This window comes from Martes martes, assembly GCF_963455335.1.
Source record: "Martes martes genome assembly, chromosome: 1".
Lineage (NCBI taxonomy): Eukaryota > Metazoa > Chordata > Mammalia > Carnivora > Mustelidae > Martes > Martes martes.
Window position 1 is genome coordinate 46,672,764 of NC_137888.1, and position 17,508 is coordinate 46,690,271.

Below are 17,508 nucleotides of genomic sequence, written 5' to 3' on the forward strand. Positions count from 1 at the left end.
TCTTTTCAAACAGCTTAAGATATTTTTCCGATTTGATTAGAATGGCCATACAAGATGAAATCTGTTGTCATCCCTCATTTAGATTAGAGAAATGTAGCAATCATGTTGTCAAAAATAAGAACATTGGTAAGGTCTGAATAAATGTGGGATCATAATCTAATTCATCTCAAGACATTTGGGGAACTATCTGGAAAAACAGAGAAAGAATATAAATTAAAAATAAAAAAAATTAGGGATGAGTTGCACAGAGGAAAGAAATCAAGCCCAACAAGAATGCCATAAGAAACAAACTGTACTGTATCTTGTTATTCTAATAACATTAATTGGTCTTTCAAAAAAATTAAAACAAGACTGGAAAATGGTGTACCTTGGTATAAGTAAAAGGATAGTTGGAAGAAAGGCAGGAAGAGACAAGGGGGTCCCTGTCCTAAGAGGAAACCTCCCTTAAAAGGATTTTATACCACCCTAAAGGGACCCCTCCACCCTTTCCCACATGATAGCTAGATGACAAAAACCTGAATGGATGACAGGGTCATGGAGGGTTAAAGTAGATTATAATGAACTGTCATTACCCATGGGTGTGTCAATTTAGTAACACATAGAATATGATACTTCAGTAGACTAAGTCTTTTGTATTAGCAGTAATATCCTGCAAAGATAAACCTTCATCCAAATTAGTATTCTTAAAATACTTAAAATATCTTCAGAGACTTTAAATCATGATCAAGCATACAATTTAATTAAATGTAGCATATAATAAAGCATCCTTATAATTTTTTAGTGTTTCCATTAAGGACAAATAGAAAAGTTGGATAATATTTCAAGTAACTGTTTAAAAGCATCAAGAGATCTGCTTAAACAATGATGTTAGGTGTGGCTAAGATTCCTGGGAGGAGGGAACTATGGAGAGATAAATGATCGTCTCTAGCAGCTTTTTCTGATGGGGCCCCATGCCAATCTGGGTGTGACCAAGAGATTGAGAATCTGAGCTTTGCCCTGTCAGAAAGTCACTATTAAAGGACAGAAACTTGCAGAGTCTTTATAGTCTCATACTAGAGTGACAATTTTAAATGCTTGAAGGATATTTTGCACTTGGTTTTGCCCTCATGACATTTGCTGATTTCTGAAGCTTCATGGAGAAAGAGTCAAAGGAACTAAAACAAAACACTTGTGAAAATCAGAGCAGAGATTTTGGGATACTCATGGTCCAAAGAGAATTATTTGCATTAAGAATCCACTGTGGAAGGGGATCTGGTGAGAATAGTCTCAAGTGATCAGACTCTCAGTTGAAAACACCAGAAAGCATTGTCCAGTTAACAGGGCATTCTTAACTGGGCTATGCACAATCAACAGAGGCAGATTTAGTTTTAGCAAAATTGCATCCAGTATCCACCAAATTTGATCCTCTTTGGAGTAAAGTGATTAGTTCCCACTCTATCTGCCTAACAGAGGAAATGGTAAATTTTTTCTGAAAGAAAAAAGCATCATCTGAAACCTCTATAACTTGCTATCTATGATGTTTGGAATTCAATAAAAAATTCTTGGTATGTACAGACACAGGGCCTTATAACCAAAACCAAGAGATTAAATAGATGACAGAAATAGACACAGATGATCCAGATATCAGAGTTCACTGACATGAACTTCCAAACACCTATGATTAATATGTTCAGGAATAGAAAACAAAAGATGGAGAAATAGATGAAGATATGGACATTTTCCTCAGAGATATAGAATAACTACAAAGAAAAAATTCTAGAAATAAAAAATAAATAAAGTTTAGGTTAAATCAACAACAATCAGGTTAGACAAAGCAAAAGAGCATGATTAATAAACTGAAAACAGGTCAATAAAAATATACAGATTGAAGTACAAAGAACAAAAATGAATAAATACCAAAAAACCCCCCAAAATGTATATGGACATAATGAAAAAGTATAACATAATTTATTATTGAAGTTCCAGGAGACAATGGGACAGAGATAATAGTTGAAAGGATAATGGCTCACAGTTTTCCAAAACTAATGAAATCCATTAATCTACATATTTCAGAAGTTCAGTAAACTTCGAGAGATAATCCAAAGTAAGCCAAATTTAAAAGCATTATAATAAAATTGCTGTATAACCAACTCAACGAAAAAAATTTAAAACCTCACTTAACCCCCAACTTGATCCTATTTTAAAACAAGGGAAAAATTATTGGCCTCTGGAGAAGGGGCAAGTGACTATCTCATTCACCTCATCCCAGAAAAGGGCCAAAAATGTACTGTGCCCATTAACACTCTGCACTGATAACAGTCAAAAGAGATCTGCTTTTGGTGGAGGGCAGAATACCCAGTCCTTCCCAGAATCTTGTATTGATATAAAGCACAGGTCTGCAGCCAGGCAGGAAGAAGCAAAGAATGAATTGCACCCAAGGTCTCTCATGATAAAAGGCAGGGTTTGAATGACAGTCAGAGGGTGGAAAGGAAATCTTGACAATAGACTCCAACCCTTACAAAGAGTAAGAGGCAGAGGCTGTGTGCCACTTAGGGAGGGACAGACACTCTGACAGATACCCCCAGAGCTCAGGCACTAGGACCCTACCTAAAACTAACACTAGAACAGAAGAATCAAAAAAACACAACATGAAATTTGCACCAAGTAACAAGCAACAAGAGCAGAAGACAGACTCCATATCACATAGAACTTCAGGGCTTACTGAAAGCTGTTGTTGGAGCAGGAACACTGAGAAAGATCCTCTAGAGCTCTAGCTTCGTATTAAACACAAGGCAGAGTGGGTCCGTTGCCAGAGAATTTGAAACCTGTGGCACGCTGAAGGTAATTGTAACAATAACAAAATCTGAACCCAGCTCAATTACTTTTTAGAATTATTCAGTCCGAACCCTAAAGGCCTGAGAGAGAAGATGCTTTCCCATTTCCTGGCATAGTATAATTTACCTAAGGGTCCACTCTTTTTATTTTCATAATGTTCAGTATTCAATTAAAAATTATGAGTTAAACAAGCACAAAAATTATGCTTCATTTTTAAACAATAAAATAGTCAACAGAACCAAACACAAAGATGACCTGGATGTTGGAACTATCAGATAAGGACTTAAAAAATAATTCTTTAATATGTTAAAAGATATAGTGGAAAAAGTGAATGAAAGTCATAAAAAGGTAAGAAAATACCAGCAAAGAGATGGAAATTAACAAAAACATAAGAAATAACAAATGTTGGTGAGGATGTGGAGAATCCCCCTTGTGCACTGTTAGTAGGAATGCAAAATTGGTGTAACCACTGTGGAAAATAGTATAGAGGTTCCTCAAAAAATTAAAAATAGAAATACCATATGATCCAATAATTCCACTAATGGGTATTTACCCAGAGAAAACAAAAACACTAATTCAAAAGTATAATATAAAACCCTATGCTTATTGCAGCATTATTTACAATAGGCAAAATATAGAAGTAACCCAAATGTCCATGGATAGATGGATGAATAAAGATGTGGTATATAATATATAATGGAATATTACTTAGCCATAAAAAATAATGATATCTTGACATTTGCAAAAACATGGATGAACCTAAAGTGTACATTAAAGGAAATAAGTCAGTTGGACACAAATACCATATGATTTCACTCACATATAGAATTTAAGAAACAAACAAAGGAACAAAGAAAGAATAAAACAAACAAATGGACTCTTAAATACAGAGAAAAAACTAGTGGTTACCAGAGGGGAGATAAGTGGGGTGATGGATGAAATAAATGTGGGGGATTGGGAGTATGCTTATATTGATGAGCACTAAGAAATATAGAGAATTGTTGAATTGTTATATTGCACACCTGATACTAATATAACACTGTATATTAATTATACTTGAATATAAAAGAAACTAACATTTGTCTCAATAATGTCCTTTTAATCAAAATAGCAAAAAAAAAAACTATACATGTTTTTTAAACTCATTTGATCATAGAAACTTTTTCAATCTCATAACAGTAGCTTAGAAAATGTATTTTGCAGAATCCACTTTGTAAAATTTTGCTCTGGTTTTACAGTATAAAAATGGATAGGTTTTTTTTTTTTCAGGAACATAATATATGCAATTTGGTTTGACTTCTTAGAAAAGTCTGGGTTTACTAAGTGAATAACATTGTTGGTTACTCAAATTATAGAAAAATTTTCAATTTTCATTCTTTCAAATTAACAGTTACAATTTCTTTTAAAGATAATTTAATTTGTAAAAACATTTGCTTCAGAAACATATTTTTCAAAAATAAATCTAGTGCTGTAAATTGTTGTCATTCAGTAAATTGCAGATTTCTGAGCAAGAACACGCAGGCTCTATGTTCTATAACATAATACCACATATATTCTCCAAAACTATCTAGTTAATACTGTCACTGGGAATAGACTTCAAATTTAATTTTGAGGTGCTACTTTTTGTAGAGTTAAATATTAAATAAAAGCACACATAAACCCTGTGTTTTGTACCTTTTAAACTTAACCCAAGTCTTTACATTTTCTAAAGACCATTAGCAGATCCAGACCACATATTAAAAGTAATTATCATAAAACCTACAAATGTTTATGGAAATCTTTCTAGCTTACAAAATTATTTTGTTACTCGCAAACACATATAAATAGGTCTAGTATTAATATTCTTATTTTACATTTTAAAAAACTGAGATTCAATATCCTATACCTTTTGCCTGCACCACTACCTTTCACCCTACCTGATTACTCGAGCCCTCTCCTTACTTTATCTCTTGGCAATATAGGACATTGTTAATTATGCCCTGTTTCCCAAAACTCTTCCCCAAACATTTATGAACCATATACAAAAAAAGATAGGTGTCTAATGATAAGACTGTTAATTCAGTGAAGAGACAGCTAACAAAATGAGAACAATAAAAGATTAATATATAGGCAACACAGGGAACACTAGTCAATCAATAAGAAAAAGACATCGATCCCAAAAGAAAATTGAGTACAAGATGAACAGGACATTTTTCAAAAGAGAATACACAAGAGGCTAATAACTCATAAAGAAATAATCCAATTCATTATTAGTAGAAGAATTGTAACTCCCCCCCAAAAAATTTTCACATAAGTGAATGTGTAACTGGATTATCTTTGAAACATTATTAGGGTGGTAGAAAGCTGAAAGCAATCTATATGACCTTGAGTGGAAGAATGGAAACATACCATTAAAAAATACAGGCAATAAGTAAAATAATACATAGATAGATACATATGGCAACAGAATTTAATCTCAAAATAAACAAAATCTAAAATACACTATTTATATGGATTATGAATATATGCTTATAAACTAATATCTCATATTTTGCAAGACAATAAAGAAGCAAAAAGATACATGTGAAATAATTTGGATGATTGCCTCTGGTAGGAAGGAAAAAGGCAGTAGACTATGTGGATTAAGAACAACAATGGGAAAAAATAAATAAAAGAAAACACTCTCTTCCTTCCCTGTCTTCAATCTGTCTACTTCTCTCCATCACCACTAACTGATATCCACCTTAGTTCTTTCTGAGTTTCCTCCATTTTCTTTTACTTTCCTCCTCTACTTTTCCACCTTGTACACAAAGATCTTTAATACATTATATGTTTATAAAAAATTAAAAAATTAAAAAAAAATCCAAATCTCTTCATTTCACTCCCTTTCAAAAACTCTTCAAAAGTTTCCTTTAGTTTTCTGGGTAAAGATCAAATCCTTTCATCAGAACCCTACAGTTCTAACTTCATGTTGGGCATTCTGTTTCTTGAAAACGGTAATACCTTTATGTCAATATCTCTGTCTAGAATATTCTTCTTTGTCTCCTCAATTAACTTACATTAATCTTCCACAGCTCCACTCAGAGCTGTTTCTCAACAACTGATTAGATCTCTTCCTTTTGCTGTGCTTTCAAGAGCACCCTGAAATTATTATCTATATCATTTCACAGATGCAATTACATCTGGAAATTATTTCAATAATTTCTATTTCTACCAATATTTTTAAGTTCCTTGTAGGTAGGGGCCCTATTTGTTCTGTTGACCATAGTCAAAGAACTCCAGGTGCCTGGGTGGCTTAATAAGTTAAGCATCTCTCTTCCACTCAGGTCATGATCCCAGTGTTCTGGGATTGAACCCCATGTCATTGGAGTCCCTGTTTAGTGGGGAGTCTGCTTTTTCCTTTCTCTCTGCCCACACCACCCCACCCCCACACATGCATACACATACTCTCTTTCTCTCTCAAATAAATAAATTAAATCTTTTTAAAAAAAGAAAAGAAAAGAAGAGAACTTGACAAAGTGTGAGGCACAAAGTTGGCCCCTGGTAATTATTTGTTAAACAAATGATTAAATGTAAGAATTCCTGTTTTAAGGAAAATATTGAACACTTATTTTCATAATTTAAAAATGAAAGATTTTTAGAAGGAAATTTAGAATAATAATGATAAATAGGCTATGAATCAGAGAAAGAGATGTTCAAAAGTAAAAAAAAAAAAAAGAAAAAGAAAGAAGAAAAAGAAAAATGAAGACACATATATAATACTTTACTTCCAGACTTATCAATTAAGTGATTATCATAGTTGTGTGAAAAAGATGAGCATCACGTGTCTGTTTTATATTTCTCCATTCAGAATGTGCCTATAATTTTATAGCTGTTGAAAATACATTTTTAAATTGCATTCCAAATGACAGCCTTTAAACAATAATATTTCCTCTGAAACAAAGCCAGGAGATTTTACATCATAGATGTCCATGTACCGAAAGAATCCATTGTGCAGAAACTAATTCCAAAGCATTCCCTTTTATAATTTGCTTACGCATTTCCTTATGTAAATAAAAGTGAAGACAGTCCAACATAAGAGAAGAAGGAGAATGTTGCCACATTTTTCAAGTATACAACATCTGTTATTTAATTCTGTGGCATTTCAACTAGCCTAAAGAAAACCTCAGGGAGAAAACTATAAATGGTATACCCCATGCACACACACTTAATAATGACCAGCACACATGGAAGCTGTAAATTTTAAGAAGAAAATCAATGTTTCCTATTGAAACTAGTATAGCTGTAGGGAGGAAGCCTCCAAAACAGGAAATTTGTTATTCAGAAGCCAGCGTTAATTAGCCTAGATATGTTTTTAGGGTAAAATAAAATCTGATCAGAGCTTAGGTGCTGGGTGCTTTACAAATATTATGTTAATCTTCCCCTCAGGCACTGTGAGGCATACTTAAATGGCAACATTTACAGAAGAAACTGGGACTGAGACTCAGTTAATTACCTGAGGTAGACTCAGACAACCATTTGGTGGGACTTGAACTCAAGCTCAACTCCAAAGTCTTCATGTTTTCCAGGCTTGTTTTAAAGAGCCTTCATTCTTCTTTAAATCCAAATCTTTCTCGACCGGTGACTATATCTCTAGAGCTCTTCTTAAAATTTTACCTCCACTACCAGTTTGCCTCTGTCAACTTTGAACACCTTCACAGTAGTTACTATGATGGGCATCAGAAAAGTAGGGACCTACTTTTCATCTTATTAGAGGGTAAGTAACTTGGGACTAATTTCTATTTTGCATCTAGTTCTCTTTCTCTTTTCCTCTTGTGGATCACAGAATGCCTTGGGCAAGCATTTATCATGAGTACTAACAGTTTGACATAGGAGGAGATGAAAAAATAATATAATAAATGACACTCCATCATTTCCAAATTTCTCATGTATGCTTTAGCTTATTTGAGAATGCTTTTTGGGTATATTGAATGTTAATGTTTTCTAAATGAAATTAAACCAACAAAATATTCCCCTGATCAGAAGCGTGCCTCATTAATTAAAGATCACAATGAAGGGGCAAATTCCCAAGCTAATCCTAAATAGATCTCTTCTACTCAATACCTGGGTGTATTATTTCCCTACTACATAAAACCAAACAAAAGATTTCTCTTCCAAAGAAAAAACCAATCCTCTCATATTCATGGACTTTCCTCCTCTGCACCTTCTTAAGCTTGGGATTCTAACACTTGTTAATTTAAATCATTTTCAGTAAATTGTTTAACTTCATTTCAGTGTGCCCATCCACAAGAAAAGCTGTAGTAATACATAATACATAATGAGATTATCTTCAAGAATTAAATAATATTTTTAAAGTTTTTTTTTAAATTTCTGTTTGTTTTTCTCTCTTGTCTAAGTTCTCATCAGCACTTGCTCTGTTTCCCTGATTCTCTTTCCTTCTGTAATTTATTTATCCATTAATATCCTCTAATCTTGAACTTCTTAGTCTGAGTTATTTCTCTCAATCCTCAAAGCTTTTTCTAAATGGAGTTTTTATCAACCTCCTGTTTCTCCCCCTTACTGTAGAGTAGCCTGGAACTTCATATCAAGACTAATTTTTTAAAGTGGATAGGTTGTGGTTATGTAACTCATCTGGAACTTGAGTGTGTCAAAAACCTTCATTAAATTCATATGTCCTGTAGTGAAAGGGTAGAACATAGTTATTTCCCTCTCAACATTTCTGTAGAAAAGCAGCATGTCTGCATTGAATTAGATTCCAATGTCTCTGTCTCTAGCCAAGCTGGAGGTATTTCCAAATCCACCATGACTTTTGAGAGATGGGGTGGCTTGTTACAAGGCTTACTTCCAGTCAGCTTGATATTTAGGTATGTGCCATACAAATTATAATAATAAGCAGATCTAGGAAAATAATTACGGGAAAGATAATACTCAGATGGTGATAAGGAATTAATATTATCATAGTCATAGGGTAGAATGGCATGTTGTTTAGGCTTAATGGTAATATCAGTGGCATTGCAGTGGTTTTAAAAGATGGTCCCAAAGTTTTCTTGACACTCTCTTATCAAGGGGTCTATGTCCCTTACCTTTAAGTCAGGGCTCTGTGGCCACTTGAACAATGGAATATGTCAGAAGTCATAGTATGCAATTTTCCAGCCCCAGGACACAAAAAATTGGTAACTTCCATTTCCTGTCTCTTGGTATACATGCAGTGAGGAAGCCCAATCAATTCATGCAAGAACCCTTAGGAATAGATAAATGAAGGTTCTGGCCCACATCTCTGTGGCGTTCCAAGTGAAAGTCAGCACCAACTTACTGGTCATAAGGAGTCATCCTACCAGTGGGTCATCCAGGTTCCAACAAATGCCTTGTGGAGCAAAGATGAGTCGTTCCCATCAAACCTTGCAAAATTGTACATTTATGAGCAAAATAAATTATTGATATTATTTGAGCTATTAAGTTTTGGGAGATTTGTTAAGCATCAAAAGATAACTGGAATAAACACATATTCAAAGTTCATCAGTGTTTCTTGATTAAGATTGAGGTTGTAATGTCACATGATAGGTCTGTGTCCTCTATGATCCCTACACCCAAACAGACTCTGAGATGTTCCTACCTAACATCTCATGATTCTGCCATATATAGAGATGCATACATACACAGTCAATCCCCATTATCCATGGATTCTGCATTTGCAGATCTGCCTACTCACTAAAATTTATTTGTAAACCCTAAACCAACAGTCACAACACTGTAACAGTCATTGGTGGACATGCATGTGATATGCAGCCCCAACTGAGACTGAACAAGGTAACACTGCCTTTTTGTTTTAGTTCTCCTACTATAAACAAGGGTCTTTTTTATGGTCAATGCAGTGTCACATTTCTTATAATTTTGTGCCTTTTTTGGTGATTTGTTGTCTAAAATGACCTCTGAGCATCATGGTGAAATGTCTTAAAGTGCAAGAATACTGTGATGTGCCTTATGGGGAAAATATGTTGTTAGGTAATCTCTGTGCAAGCATAACTGGTAATACAATGGGCTTGAATTCAATGTTAATGAAACAGAAATACATAATAAATGTTTTTAAGCATAAACACCTATTAAACAAGTTTATATACTGACTGGTTGATGAAAATGTTGTAACCAGAAGATTGAAGGAATCTTATAGTGTATTTCCCCTGGGAATGATGGTTTGGTAATCGCAAAGTCAGGATCTGTGGCTACTTTATAGAACATAACTATGATGAATAATGACAAGCAACTGGATACAGCCCAACCTAATATCTCAGTGATTCTGCCTAACTTCCAGCTATATATGTACACACACCACACACACACACACACACTTCTACTCACATATAAAAGATAGCACGACAGTATAGGAAATTACCAACATAAACTTTGAAGCATCAGTCCTGCTTCTGTTTTTCCTTTTATGGTATAAAATTCATTGAAATATATGAAAAACTCTAAGTGCCATTTTAAGAACAGATATACTAATACCATACCCAAGTAATGTTTCCCAACCATTCCCATCACACATAAATAATTTTATGTACACTTCACCTTTTAAATTAAGCATTACTTTCCAGCTAAGAAGTGAGGGAAAAATCATGATTTCCTACATATAATTTGAGTTTAATCAAAGGTATGTCACACTGAAATGTAAATGATCAGATAAATACATGGCAAAGGTGACATGATTGATTAAAGCTGGATGCTATAAATAGACTGGCTAATACAGCAAACTCTTGGGTGTTAACAAAGTTTTTGTATATCACTTGTTTGTTCTTCCTTCTCCTTGATAAATTTCACAGTTCCATTCTCAGAAGCTCACCTCCTTCTGAATATGTAATGATTATATAATGGAAAATCTGTAGACCAAAGTGTCAACCTGCACTTCATTTCCTAAATCTAAATTCAAAGGCAGCATCCTTTCTTTTTCTAGTTTAGAGTTGGTTCATGACAGCTGAAAAGTTGAACACAAAGGAATATCTAAGTCTAACTTTTCCTGCATGAGCTACAAGTAATCATCTATCCTTGTTTCTTCTTCCAGATGTTCATAATCTCCCCCCACCTCCCTACACCCACTAAACCTTTTGATGTATGACATGCTCCAGTGCTGGAGAGCAATGAATACTTTGGTCAGATAAGGAAATAGAGCTAAACATGGAACAATGGACCAAATTCATTTTAAATAAAGGAACTCAGTAGAATCCGAGGTCTTTATTCCATGCTCTATTGTGCTAGGAAAAAAAAATACCCAAAACTGTTTTTATTATATGTTTGTCTAAATGAAAAATCTTGCTAAAAGAAAATAACTTCAGAATGGAAGGGATATTTGGGCTTCTATTCTTTTTTTTTTTTAAAGATTTTATTTATTTATTTGAGAGAGAGTATGCACAAGAGATAGCATGAGTAGGGGGAGGGGCAGAGAGAGAGGGAGAAGCAAACTCCCTGGGCTTGATCCCAGCATGACCCAAAAGGAAGGCTTAACCAACTGAGCCACCCAGTTGCCCCTGGGCTTATTTTCTGATGCAACATCTTCATGTTAGTTATTTTTAATTTTTTCTAGCTTTATTAAAATATGATTGACTAATAACATTGTGTAATTTAAGATATACAACATGATGATTTGATATATGTATATTGTGAAATGATTGTCACAATAAGGTTAATTAACACATCCATCACCTCACATGGTTATTCGTGTGTGTGTGTGTGTGTGTGTGTGTGTGAGATAAGAATACTTAAGATCTACTCTCTCAGCAACTTTCAAATATACAATACAGTATTGTTAATTACAGTTACCCTGCTGTACATTAGATCCCCAGAACTTATTCATCTTTTAACTGAAAGACTATAGCATTTGACCAATATCTCCTCATTTCCTCCATACCTAGCCCCTGGCAATCACATATAAGTGAGATCATATAGTACTGGTCTTTCTCTGTCAGACATTTCATTTAGCATAGCATCTTCAACTTCCATCCATGTTGTCACAAGTGACAGGATTTCCTTCTAAATGAGGAAACTGAGTCCCAAAAAGATAATACGACCTGTCTAAGCTCTCACAACTTTCTGCTAACAGAACTTGAAATGGAACCTAAATCTTAATACTATTATTGTTGTGTTATACACAATTTCCTGATGAGTCGGGAAATATGAGAGAACAACCATAAAGAAACTGTAATAGTGTATCAACAGTCTTATTTCTTGAGCTATACTGTTACTGTATTGTAAATAACTGTATTGTAACTGTATTGTAAGAAACAAGTAACTGTATTGTAAGAAAACTTTGGGACTGTATCCTGAGAGTTCATAATCCCTGTTTTGCACATTAAAAAAATATGCCTGTGGTGAAACAGTGTTATTAATTCTTCTACTGATACACCATTGAGAAGACTATCTTAAGATTCCTTATTTTATTGACATGTAAAGTTATTATTTTTTTTAACGTTATTGGCAACAGCAGAGAATGCTTTCTTCTCTTCCCCATTACAGCTGTGAAATTCCATCCAGTAAAACCATCCCAGGCAGTTTGGAAAATTACCACTGCCTTCATCTAGCAATAGCAGCAATAATCTCTGGTGAGAAATTAAAGCAATTGGTTGCAGGCAAGACTTACTTATACTGTGATCCTGGAGCCAGAGACAGCAGAGAAAAGCAAATGAACACAGCCCCTGCTTATGTTTTGGCTGGTCTCTAGAGTCAAATAAGCACAAAAGAACTGTAATCTCTGTTCAAATTCAGTATGAACTATAGACAGTGGTCCTTAACTGGTCCTGATGTGTCCACAGGAAACCTGAATAGCTTTGGCTACTTCAAAGCAGAGTCTAATCTGTAGCAAGTGCTTTTGCCTAGTGACAACAGTTTCCTTACTGAAATTGTATGATTCACTTGAAGCATTTTGCTGTAGCAAACTGGTTAGCTAATTTAAATAATGAACCCAGATACGTTATTTGTTGCCCAGACTTCTTTCAGTAACAGTTAGTTTCTTTCCTTTCTCATATCCAAAACACAGCTATTAAAATGGGAACATTTTAATAATTTTGGGAAACTCAAGAGAATTCCTCCAAAGTATAAAATATGAATAGAACATGGTACATGACTCATGGTTTAAAACATATTCTAGCCAATGTAGGGCCTCTACATGGAATAACTCCAGCAGCATCATTTATAACATTTTTTTAACACAGATGGAACATCTACACTATTAGTCTGGTTCAAAGAAAAAATAATTCTGAGATGGGGGTAATGAAGTACTATATGTCAAGGAAACATTGACTATGTAAAAAGCCTTGACCCAGATGAAAGAAAAGCATGTTAATGAGCAAAAAAAATGAGAGAGAGAGAGAGATGAAATAGTAAGCTAGTTTAGAAAACATGCTAAACATTGTCCCGTCAATCAGGCGAAACAAAAATCACATTCATATCTAGATCACAAAAATGACAGGATTGAGCTCTGGCAGTGAGAAGGGCCTCAGTTTCCTATTCTTGAAGTCTCTAATAGGTTCTTGTTTGTCTCTACTTTCATCTTGTTCAGTCATTCCCACACTTGTTCTTCACACAGGAATGAGAGGGTGTTTATTTTTTTTCTTTTAATATAAACCAGATCATGTTTCCACCCTGACTGAAACCTCACAGTCATTCCTACGTGACTTAGCTTGTCTATCAGGTGACACCATCTGACGTGTGTTTTCCTCTTCATCTTCTGCTGATTTTCTGTACCTTGTTTCCTACCACTCTATCCCCTATTCCATATGCTCAGCCCCTTTGCCTTCCTTTTTCTTGAATAGGCCAAGGATATCTCCACTGTAGGACTAGTGTAATTGCTGTTCCTCAGTATGAGATATTCTACCCAGAGATATTTTATAGGCTCTCTCAACATTCAGATTTCAGTCAAATGTTACTTCCTTACCAAGGCCTTTCCTGACCTCATAGCTTCCTATTGTGTTATGGTATTTTATTTTATTTATGTAACCTATGATTAGGTGAGATTATCTGATTTTTTTAATTTACTATGTCCCCTGCATCCTCCCTCTGTCTGATTCTGTGTCTTATTTCCTCCAGCAAGAACTTTGCTTGGCATGTAGTAGTCACTCATATATTTAATAAAGAAATCAGTATTACCTAACTCTATATTGCTTTGTCAATAATTTCAGTCTCAATTAGTCCAAAACTAAGCAAGAAGAACTGCTACTTTAAACTTAATTCTTTGTAACAACAACAAAAAAACCTGATTGAGTCAATGGGAGTGATAGTAACTTTGGAGAATGTGAACAATGTTCTTGGAGTTAAAAATAAAGCTGTGGAAAGGAATTCTGGGGGGCAGCCAGACATCTACCCAGGACTTTAGGAAAGTACATCTCAAAAAGTATAAGACTAATTAGGTATGACCACATGTCCAGAGATTCTGAAAGGACAGACTGCCTCATAGAAATGGAAGAATAACAATGGCATTTTGATAATACAGACATTGATTATATTTTTTAAAACAACAACAAAAAAATAAAGCCTTAGGTACTGTCTGGGATGAGATAATATTTTAAAAAGACATGCACAAAAGACAAAATAAACAGTGTGTATAGCTAAAATGAAAATAAGAGTGTCATAAATCCATAAGAACCTAGTCAAAGTCCAAAATGGAGTAGGAGTAAAAAAAAAAAAAAAAAAAAAGAAAAAAGATTCTAGAGTTAAAACCCAGTGGGAGAAGAACATGAAGAGCCAAATCCACTTGGGTGAGACAGAATAATGTTAGTACAAGACTAAACTCTTTTTTTTTTTTTTAAGATTTTATTTATTAGATAGAGAGGGATAGCACAAGAAGGGGGAGCAGCAGGCAGAAGGAGAGGGAGAAGCAGGCTCCCCAAGGAGCAGAGAGCCTGATGTGGGGCTCGATTCCAGAGCCCTGGAATCATGACCTGAGCCGAAGGTAGAAACTTAACCTACTGACTCATCCAGGTGCTCCAAGACTAAACTCTTAATTACTGTTTTGTTGTTAACTCTCATATAAAAAAAAATATATTTTTGAACTGAAAAAAGAGGAAACACAGAGAAAAGGAAAGCCAAGCACAAGACAGATGAAGACAAGTAAATTAAAGGGGAGAGCAATATAACCCAGAATATTAAAACAATTCGTAATCACACAAACCTTAAGGAATCATAGTAAATAGTAAATGGAGGGGGGGAGGCCTCACCTTAAAGTTCACAAGGGATAAAATGAATCTTTAAAACTACATACTTATTAATTTGGGTCCTTCATGGTAAAATTCTAAAACATATTATTGGAGGTGTAAGAGAGTATCTTAAAGTGTACTCCATGAACCAGGAACATGGCAGGATGTTAAAACAAACTAAAACACCAACTACCACCCAGATTTCCTTATACAAATAAGCTTGGGAAATGTTGGGTTAACTGATCTTAAACAAGACTTATTACCACTGCAAGAGTCCTCACTTTATAATGGGCAATATATACTGAGACTCCCCGAGAAGGGCATGTAGTATGTGGTATCTCTCAAACTTATCTGATCATGTAAATTTTTCCTGTTTTTCCCTTTTAGTATCTCATGGAATTAGCATCATGAAGAATATAATTTGGAAAATGGTGATCTGTAGCATGTAGACATGCTACAAAGTTTTATACTTAGGTCTCTTGTGCTCAACACTTTTACTAGTAATTTAAATGAGGACAAGAGGGCCTTTTTATCACATCTGCAGCCAACACAAAGCTGGAAGAGATGGTTAATATGATGGATGTCTGAATCAAATTTTAAAAATATTATGACAGGTTGAAATATTGGGGAGAACCTAACAAGATATTACTGGTTTCCAAGATTATCTCACAGGATAAGAGACACCTGCCATAACAGCGATTTCTATGAACAAAAGCTAGTGGGTTTACTTGACTATAAACTCAATATAAGCCAATAGTGTGTGACTCTTACAAACAAAAACAACACAGCAAAACTTTTAAACTGGGATGTTTTCACAGATGAAAAAGCAGATAGACAGGCGTTCCTAACTGCTCTTCATACTAGTCACATGTTTGGAAGGTGAAATTAGAGATTGGAATGTGCTCAGTGCAGGACCCCAAAAAAGTGAAGGAGTCCAGAACACAATCATAATAGGAACACAATAGGAACACAAAACTGGAAATGTTTGGTTTAGATAGAAGAATATTTGCATTAAGTTCCATATAAGGAAAAACAGTCTTTGATTATTCACAATTCAAGGAAAACAAAGTAAAATGCTGACTTACAAGATGGTGAGTTCCTTATTGCTAAAGATCTTCAAGTTAGGCTGAGTAATTATCTTTCCAGGATGTTGTAGGAAGAATTCCTACACTGATTTCTACTTTTCTAGTCTAAATGATTTCTAGGAATCTATTATATTATGCATTTCAATATTGTTTTTCTGTTCACTGAAATCTTACAATATTTTCGTATACAGTACTGTAAAATGGTAGACCTGGAACAAACCTTACAGATAATCTTTGTAGGGCTCCACTTTTTAGAGGTGAGAAACCCTTTCCTTTGGTGGCTTGCATGGAGTCAGCTCGCAGGTCTGGGAGGTTCACATCTTGGCAGGTGTACCCTATGGCTCCACGAACGTCACCATGCCAAAAAATGAATATATTGAGTTACACCGGAAGCACTATGGCTATGGTTTGGATTGCCATGAGAAAAAGGAAAGAAAGAAGGTCAAAAGGCTCATGAACCTTCAAAGAAGGCAAAAAAGATGACTGGTCTGAAAGCTCAGCTCGGTGCCATGCTGAGAAAATACAAATGAAAAGGACTATCAAGATGCCTGAAAAGAGAAACACCAAACAAAAGAATGATGAAAAGACTCCACAAGGAGCAGTACCTCAGTATCTACTGGACAGGGAGGGACAGTCCCGAGCTAAAGTACTTTCCAAAATGATTAAAAAAGACAAAAAGAGAAAGCAAGGAAATGGGAAGCTCCTTTACCCCACATGCCCAAGGAGAAACAGAACTCTTAAAAGTTATTCAAACAGGAAAGAGGAAAAAGAAAGCATGGAAGAGGATGGTCACTAAAGTCTGCTTTGTTGGAGACAGCATTACTCGAAAACCACCTAAATATGAGAGATTCATTAGGCCAATGGGCTTATGTTTCAAAAAGGCCCATGTAACACATCTTGAATTGAAACCAACCTTTTTCCTGCCAATTCTTGCCATAAAAAAGAATCCTTCATCCCTACTATATACAACTTTGGGTGTTATTACCAAAGGTACTATAATTGAGGTGAACGTAAGTGTGTTGGGCCTTGTGACACAGGGAGGCTAAGTTATTTGGGGCAAATGTGCCCAGGTTACCAACAATCCTGAAAATGATGTCTGCATAAATGGAGTATTGCTTGTTTGACAGCAGTTTCAGACAAGTAATTCCTTATAATTACTGAAGACTTACACACCAATCAGGAAGACCACCATGACTGTGATGGTTCTGAATACTACCAAACAGCCTTACATATCTGCAGTCATCAAGAGAAGTATTTATTTTTCGTGAAAACATTGAAATTGACATTTATTGAAATAGAGATGAGAAACCTAGGCTCAGAAAATTTTCTTTCTTTGAACTGCCAGGTATTTCCTGGGTACGAGACCCTGAAATATATACTGTAGAGAACACCAACATGAGCAAAAATGGCTTGCTTGCCATCAATTTATAATTTAGTGTAGAAGACTGGTA

General features: G+C 34.9%; 1 pseudogene across 1 annotated transcript; it reads left to right on the forward strand.

Moving 5' to 3' along the window:
* The first annotated feature begins 16,414 nt into the window (after positions 1-16,414).
* On the forward strand, positions 16,415-17,181 carry LOC308354642 (ribosome biogenesis protein NSA2 homolog; annotated as a pseudogene). The gene has a single exon. The product of its transcript is annotated as a ribosome biogenesis protein NSA2 homolog (transcript).
* The last annotated feature ends 327 nt before the right edge of the window (positions 17,182-17,508 follow it).